The sequence below is a fragment of the Ictidomys tridecemlineatus genome, chromosome 1, assembly GCF_052094955.1.
Source record: "Ictidomys tridecemlineatus isolate mIctTri1 chromosome 1, mIctTri1.hap1, whole genome shotgun sequence".
NCBI lineage: Eukaryota > Metazoa > Chordata > Mammalia > Rodentia > Sciuridae > Ictidomys > Ictidomys tridecemlineatus.
This window is the reverse complement of record NC_135477.1, coordinates 259,382,539-259,391,192: the sequence shown is the minus strand read 5'-3', so window position 1 is coordinate 259,391,192 and position 8,654 is coordinate 259,382,539. Positions and strand designations below refer to the sequence as shown.

The window sequence follows — 8,654 nt, the reverse complement described above, 5'->3', positions numbered from 1 at the left end:
TTCCTTCTCCTGTCATTAAGGCAATTATTGAAAAGATACAGGAAAGATTTCTAAAATTGAATACTACTGGAGATTTACAATTATCTGAAAAATTTCCTGTGATAGATTTTGAAACAATTTATTTTTTTTCCTTCCACATTTAGTTTCATGGTTACGAAATGTCTTAAAGAGACACTTTTGTACTAGTTATTATAGCAAAATTATATAATAATGCCAACCAGCCAACTATGTATTTTCAAAGTGTCTTCTCTTCCTAGGGGAAAAAAGATTCTTTTTACTATCAGCCAAGGTCTTGCTCTAAGAGCTTGAAAGGAGGCATGAAGCATACCTTTACTTAAAATTGGCCCAAGTACCCCAGGTTGACAGCCTCCCTGGCTCTCAGCACCTACAGGCCAAGTGCAACATTCCTCATTTTGTAAAAGAAACTGCACTACAACCTTATTAAGGGGACACTTCTGTTAATAATTCAGCCCTTGTGCTGAAAATTTTTTTTTGCAAACTTTCTTCTTATTAAATATTTTGTAAATATTTCACATTATCCTTTTATACAAAACCAATTCACAATATTGACAACACCAGCTGCATTTTGGGCGCTTTTGGCTTCAATTATGTTGCCAATCAAAATGGTCTAGAAACGATCCAGCAGATGAGTTTCACGTGTGCCATTATCTTGATAACCTTAGCCTGGGATCTTTTCTGTTTTTCATTTCTCTTCTTTCTTCTCACCTAAACTACAGGCAAGATAGCCACATTATCAGCTATATACCTCTGAGTTCTTTATTTAATGCCATGTTTTGATTAAATATCTTTACGTACTACAGAATCCAACAGCCCCACATCTAGATACATACATCCATAGGAAATGGCACCTGCATATGGAACAGACACCTGCATGCACGTGACTACTGCTGCACCAATGTGGAATCAGGTAGATATTCATCAACAAATACAGAGAGAAAGAAATTGTGGTATATTTATACAGTAGGATATTATTCAGCCATCAAAAAGGATAATAGTCATCATTTGCACCAAATAGTGGAATATTATATAATATAATATGTTATATTATAATATAATGTTATAATAATAACATATTATTATGTTAATAATATAGCATGTTCTCACTCTTAGAGATGCTAAAAAACATCAGTGTGAATGTAGAGTAGTGGTTCCTATAGGCTGGGAAGGTGGGGAGTCATGGAGAGACAGAAGCTGGAGAGCAGGTGCCAAGACACAATTAGAAAGAAGCAATGAGCTCTGGTGATGTGTGGTGCAGAGCGGGACTGTAATTCACAACAGCCTACTCCTGTTCTATGAGTAACCAGGAGAGAGGGACTAAAGGCTCCAAACACAGTGCTGATACAGACATGGAGATAGTAATGTCTGATTTGGTCAGTACGCATTGTGTACTTGTATTAAAATATCATTGTACCCCATAAGTAGACATATTTACATATATGTGATATATAAATGACATATATTTATAATCATGTGTTCATAAAAAATTAAATATTTGAGGAAATGGAAATACTAACTACGGATTTGATTATCGCACATGGTACATACATATCAAATCATCTGTTTCCTACAAATTCATGTAATTAAAATAATAGTAAATAAAAGGGGACAATTTTAATGTAGAGCAAATGAAACTTGAAGTTCAAGTTCTCTGAGCGTCTCATTCACAGGCATACATGCATGAATCTCTTGCCAAGGATTGCATTACTGAAACAGACCCTAAAATCCACAGTATGTTGGAGACCTGTGTTTTCATCTGTGGGAGAGTTGATCTACATTTGTAATTGCTGCTGATGATAAGATGTTGGTACAGTAACTAAAGGTGTAATCTTCCTTTTGCTCCTGTGCAAGGAACAGCGTGCACTCTGCATACTAACAAGCCTTTTCCAAACCCTGGTAGAAATGCCCAGCCTTTGTGCATGGCTAAGGGTGGACAGGTGCCACTGTGTCCTAGCTGCTTCAGACTTACTGCTTGGCTGATTGGGATGGTTTCAACAGTCAGTAGTTTACTTCCCCAGGCATTGAAACAATGCATGGAGGGTAAAAAGCACTGTTTAAAATAGTGGCTGTAGTGATCTGTATGTCAAATAATCTGATTGATAATTCTACGTCATTTGGGTCACCTTCTTGACAACCTTAACCAGATCATCATGATGTTGTGTGGTGGTTGACAAAGGTCCACATAAGAACATTTTTTTGTGGCTTTCCCAAGCACACTTTGTTAGGAATATCCTGAAGCCCAAGCTTCTGCAGGACTTGAGTAACTCGTTTCCCTGCATATGATACCTGTGAGCTGCGATATGGCACAACACCACAGATTCAGGACATGGACAGCATATCTCCTTTAGGGAGCAATCCTACCATCCCTGGGACTCCTGAGTACTATCAATCACAGGTCATCACCTGACCTTGAAGGGGTGGACCCAAGTGTCAGTCCACATAATAAATAACAATAAAGCACATAGAGGTTACATAGTTTTGAGATTGAAGTAAATGTTAGTAGAAAGCATTGAGTTTCCTTCCAGCATCCCTGAATCTCGCAATTTGAGTCATGCTCACATCCTACTTTGAAGTCACTGATGTAAATGTTTCCTTATGAAACCCAACACCTTAGATTTTCAATCTGCAGAATTTAAAAAAGAAAGCCCTCTTATCCATGAACCCTGGTGTAGAAATTCTGGATTCATCCCTAGTCAATAATGTGTTACTCCAATAGCAGGTAAAATATGGATAACTCCCTACTCCCTCACTGGAAGCAGATTAGGGCATTTTCCAGCTTGAAAATTACAGGCCCCAGCTACAGGGGTCGTTCATACCTCCCTGAGCTGCCAATCTCTTCTCTCTTAGCATCTTTGGAGAAGCAGATTTTACTCATATTCATACTTTTCCACCAAAATAGCCTTTAATCTGAGCTACAAATTATTATTTTCACATTTGGGATTGTGAAGAAAAATAAATTTCAAAAACATTTTTTTATAAGGGTCTTTAATAGAAGATGAGAGAATCAAGAGGAAGCTAAGGAGATGGACAGTTAAATGAGCAAATAAAGGAACAGAATGCAAGGTGAAGACAGCTCTCAGCAGTCGGGCCATGCGGGCCTCTGGTTACTGCTGGATTGCTCTGTCCTCCAAAGCGAGCTGCTCAGATCAACTCAGCAGAGCGATGTACTTTATAAGCTGAGCAAGATGAATGGTGTGTTAAGGCTTTATGGACTTGTTATGACAGCTAATTTCGTATGGCCTGACATAGTATCTGAGCACGTGTAGAGATGTTCATTCCTTTCCACCGCACTGTAGACACTGCACCCTGAGCCCCTCTCCAGGTCACTCATAACGGCTGACAAACACCCTGCTGCCCACAGGAATGAAAGTTGTAAGTCATCGGACTTCAGCCTGAAAAGTGAGAGCGGAGCGCAGGGCCCATGCGTCTTTTTAATGACTGTATGGCAGAAATCGTGCACAGCTTTACTGTGACCACCGAGGAGGGGACTCAAAGGACACCTAATGAATTAGCCATAACTTTGATTTAGGTGACATACGGCCTGACAAATGAGGGACAATTGCCATGCCACGGAGTGTATCGGCCCCTCCAAGGAGCCACACTGGTGACGCAGGCCGCCTTTGTTTTCTCGTGCTGTGATTCCTTTCAGATACTACAAGGTCAAGTGGCCATCACTGAACACCGTGGCGCACGGTGGTGCTCCCCACAGTCTCCCAGGGCATGCAGCCCCCACACGGCCCCCGCACACCTCCCCACGGGGCCACCAGTCCCCCTTCCCCGCTGAGGTCGCTTCCAGGTGGATTCTCGGCAACAGTGCCGAAATTCAGTTGATCTTTATTTATGGAATAATATTTATAAAACCTCATCTGACTTTAAGCAGGTGAAAACATAAAACTAATGACAAAATACCAATTTTAAAACTTGTCAGTTTACTAGGAATTAGAATCATCTTGTAGCCCATATATCAGCATTTGGGTGGCTGTTTTAGCTGCTTATAATCTTCCACTTATCATACCTGATCCTTTGGTTTTGGGGGATGTATTTTGAACACTCTTTAAAAATGCAGGATTTCTAAGCAGATTCATTGCAGCACCAGTCACAGTGCTACCCACAGTCAAGCTTAATTATCACACTTTGTATCTATAGTCAGGTAGATCTGTTTAGTGGGCAACAGGATATGTATCTCACATTGAAGAATCAAATAACAGCAGTCTCTTATTTTTCCAGATAAATTTCATGACTGTCTTTTCTATTTCTATGAGGAATGCCATTGGGATTTTGATGGGAATTGCATTAAATCTGTATAGTGCTTTTGGTAGTATGGTCATTTTGATGATATTAATTCTGCCTATTCAGGAACAAGGGAGATCTTTCCATCTTCTCAGGTCTTCTTTGATTTCTTAGAGTTCTATAGTTTTCATTATTGAGGTCTTTTATCTCTTTTGTTAAGTTATTTTTTTTATGCTATTGTAAGCAAGAAGAGTGAAACAGGTGGCATCACTATACCAGACCTTAAACTTTACTGCAGAGCAATAGTATCAAAAACAGCACGGTATTGGCACCAAAATAGACATGTAGACCAACTGTACAGAATAGAGGACACAGAGAATAACCCACAAAATTACAGTTATCTTATATTTGACAAAGCTGCCAAAAACCGTACATTGGAGAAAAGATAGACTCTTCAACAAATGGTGCTGGAAAGTTGGATATCCATATGCAACAAAATGAAATTAAACCCCTATCTCTCACCATGCACAAAACTCAACTCAAAAGTGGATCAGGGACCTAGGAATTAAACCAGAAACACTGCATCCTAGAAAAAGTAGGCTCAAATCTTTATCACGTGGGATTAGGCCGCAACTTCCCAATGAGATTCCTATAGTGCAAGAATTCATATCAAGAATCAATAAATGGGATGGGGATTCAAACTGAAAAGCTTCTTCTCAGCAAAAGAAACAATCAGTGAGGTGAATAGAGAGCCTACTAATCGGGATCAAATTCTTACTACATGCAAATCAGATAGAGCACTAATCTCTAGAATATATAAAGAAATCTAAAATCTTAACACCAAAAAAAAAAATAACTTAATCAATAAATGGGCCAAGAAATTGAACATACATTTCTCAGAAGAAGATATACAATCAATCAACAAATATATGAAAAAATGTTCATCATCTCTAGCAATTAGAGAGAAGCAAATCTAAACCACTCTAAGAGTTCATCTCACTCCAGTCAGAATGGCAGCTATTAAGAATACAAGACGACAATAAGTGTTGGCGAGGATGTGGGGAAAAGGCACACTCATACACTGCTGGTGGGACTGCAAATTGGTGCAGCCAATATGGAAAGAAGTATGGAGAGTCCTTGGAGAACTGGGACTGGAACCACCATTTGACCCAAATATCCCTCTTCTTGGTCTATACCCAAAGGACTTAAAAACATCATACTTTAGGGACATGGCCACATCAATGTTTATAGCAGCACAATTCACAATAGCTAAACTGTGATGCCAATCTAGATGCCCTTCAGTGGATGAATGGATAAAAAAAATGGGGTATATATACACAATGGAATATCACTCAGCAATAAAAGAGAATAAAATCATGGCATTTGCAGGTAAATGGATGAAGCTGGAGAATATAATTCTAAGTAAAAATTAGTCAATTCCAAAAAACCAAATGCTGAATGATTTCTCTGATCTAAGGATGCTGATCTATAATATGCTATGCTGGGGTGGGGGAGATTAAATGAATTCCAGATAAGGCAAAGGGGAGGGAGGGGAAATAGGGGTAGGAAAGATGGTGGAATGTGATGGTCATCATTTCCCTAAGTACATCTAAGAAGACACGAAAGATATAACTCTACTTTGTGTACAACCAGAGATATGAAAAACTGTGCTTTATATGTGTAATATGAATTGTAATGCATTCTGTTGTCATAAATAAGACATCAGAATTGAAAAAAATAAGAAATAAAGAATTAATTAGGGAGAATGAAGACAAAAAAAAAGAAGAAGAGAAACAAACAACAGCAGTATATTCCTCTGCAGTTCCCGCCAGCTCTTTTCCAGGTCTCATGAAGTTTCCACTACTGGAATGAACACGACCTGCAGAAAGACTCTGCAACCAGCTTCAGCTCTAGACCAAATTCTGATTAAGGTCCCATGCAATGAAAGGACCTATAGTTTGTCTAACTTCACCGTATAGACGCACAGTGGGGATGCTAATGATGTTAGGAAGAATAGTTTCAGTTGTTTTCAAACAGAGTCCTCTGCAAGCATTATCCACACTAAGGAAAAACCAGAGACTTCTCTCTCTAGGTGATTTTCTCACTGACCGGGGAAGGATCGAGTACTAGGACAGGTCACCTGGATAGCAACAGAGCTTTATTTCCTGTTAGTGGGGCTTGTGGAGCCATGGAGAGTGTGTCTGTTGAATAAAAATGTTCTCAGATAAATAATTTCAGATATGTCTGTTATCTTGTATCTGAAGCCTTTTTTATGTCAAAATATGTAAACTAGAAGGGACTTCAATCATTGAACTTTGGTAAGCCCTGTTTAGCTTCCATGTTCTTCCACAGTGTCGATGGCCCACATTCAGTGGAGTGTGAGCTGTCTGCTTTGGTAGCACCCTGGAGGGATGACTGTGGAGGTAGCATTCACGCTCCTGGCTTGTTTGGTTTGTTTGCTTGTTTTCTTAAGGATGAACGTCAAAGAACAGCAACTATACAAAAAAAAAAAAAACTTGAGATGGCAAATGGCATCCAATATACACACTGTTCTACATACAACGAGGCAAAAGCAGATTCCCTGTCATCATGCTGTTTCCCTGCAAGCCATAGAAAAACTGCAATAATATAATTCCAGGTAGTTTTAATTGCACTGAAGACAAAGAAAGGTAAGATGACATAGAGACAAAAAGTCTTTTTCATTATTATGTTTAATAGAAGAGTCAGGAGATACTTGTATAAAAAGCAAAAAAAAAAAAATTAAACATGAAGAATCTTCAGAAGCATCAATATTCAAGAGAGAGTATTTACACAGTAAGTACTAGGGTGGCTTTAACCTTAATTTTGTCCCTAAATAATGGAATAACATTTTAACACCTGTCTCAAGCATCTTTGCCTCCCTAGGCTTGCTGAAATGTGTGAAAGCATTCTCCTTCCCAATGCAATAAGAAACCACTTCAACTCCAGAAATAGGATAAATGTGACTAGGAGCTTCACATCACCTCAATTGAATTTCTTTAATATCTTTATGTTTGTTTCTTGCATTCCTGAGGAAATATTTTTATTGGGAAATATGGAGGGGGAAATGATATATTTGTGGCTGAAAATCAATGGAGACACTAAAGTTGGCTTTTTTTAATACAGAAGAGCACTGGAGGAAGAGGAGACAACGTAATTATTGATGCTGATGAAGATGGTGCTAAAGTTGGCTTTTTTAATACAGAAGAGCACTGGAGGAAGAGGAGACAACGTAATTATTGATGCTGATGAAGATGGTGCTGATGTTGGTAGCGGCAAGATGGTGGTGCTGCTGCTGGTGCTGCTGGTGCTGCTGGTGCTGAGGCTGCTACTGGGGATGTGTGGATGTGTTCTCACTTGGTGCTGGTGCTCATGATTGAAAGGTCAACCACAGTTGTTTTAAATGAGACTTAAATGACCCAGTAGCAAAGCAGGATGTGATGTGATAAGAAGCACCAGCACGGCCTGGCTTGAAGTCAAGGGGCTTGCACTCTGGCTCAGGCTATGCTACTGAGTAGCCACGTTCTCTGGCCCCTGCCTTGCACTCACTGAGAAGCTGACTTCCTTGGTATGGGTAAATAGACAGCACAAAGGCATGCCTGCCCCTCACATAGGTCAGTGACAGAAGCTATGACACATGTCACTACATACCACGGAACCCTAATTTCACTCCAGCAAGCAAAGTACACACTACATTGATGGTGATTAATCATCAAAATGAGGCACAGCAAGACCATTTTGTGTTTGGTGGAAGGTGAGGACACGGAATTGTCAAATATAAAGTATCCTAACAGCCCAACTGTTTTCTTTTTCTTTTTTCTTTCTTTCTTTTTTGCTATGTAGCTCACAGTTCAAAGGGCTGCCATCAAAACAGGTGGCCCCAGTTATGTGTGAGCATGTCCTCTGGCGCTGCAGCCTGACCCCTGGCGCCACGTGCAGGTGCAGCCCAATTTTTTTCTTAATGAATGCTTAAGGTATACAACATGCTGTTTTGATACACATATATACAGTAAAATGACTAGTGCAATTAGCAAACCAAACTACCTTCATCATTGTGTGCATGCATGTGTTAAGAGCATCTTAAATCTACTTTCAGCAGACTTCCAATCAAAAGGCCATGTTGTCAACCCCAGTTTTTATGCTCTGTATGCATCTTGGGACTTACTAGACACTACTCACAGGTGTGACTGGGCAGTACTCTCCTTTCTTGTTCTCACTTCTCCTACTCAGCATAATGTGTTCCAGGTTTACAAGTGTATCCATGTTATGGCAAACAGCAGTATTTTCCTTTTTTAAGGCTGAATAATATTCATACACACACATGTGCCAAAATCCATTAATCCATTTACCATCTTTGGACACTTAGGATGATTCCATGTCTCTGCTAC

At 39.5% G+C, this 8,654-nt stretch overlaps 1 non-coding gene across 1 annotated transcript; it reads right to left on the bottom strand.

Moving 5' to 3' along the window:
- Positions 1-8,101: 8,101 nt before the first annotated feature.
- Positions 8,102-8,214, bottom strand: LOC120886022 (small nucleolar RNA SNORA76). The gene has a single exon (XR_005728801.1). It is a non-coding gene; the product is annotated as a small nucleolar RNA SNORA76 (small nucleolar RNA).
- Between the last annotated feature and the right edge of the window lie 440 nt (positions 8,215-8,654).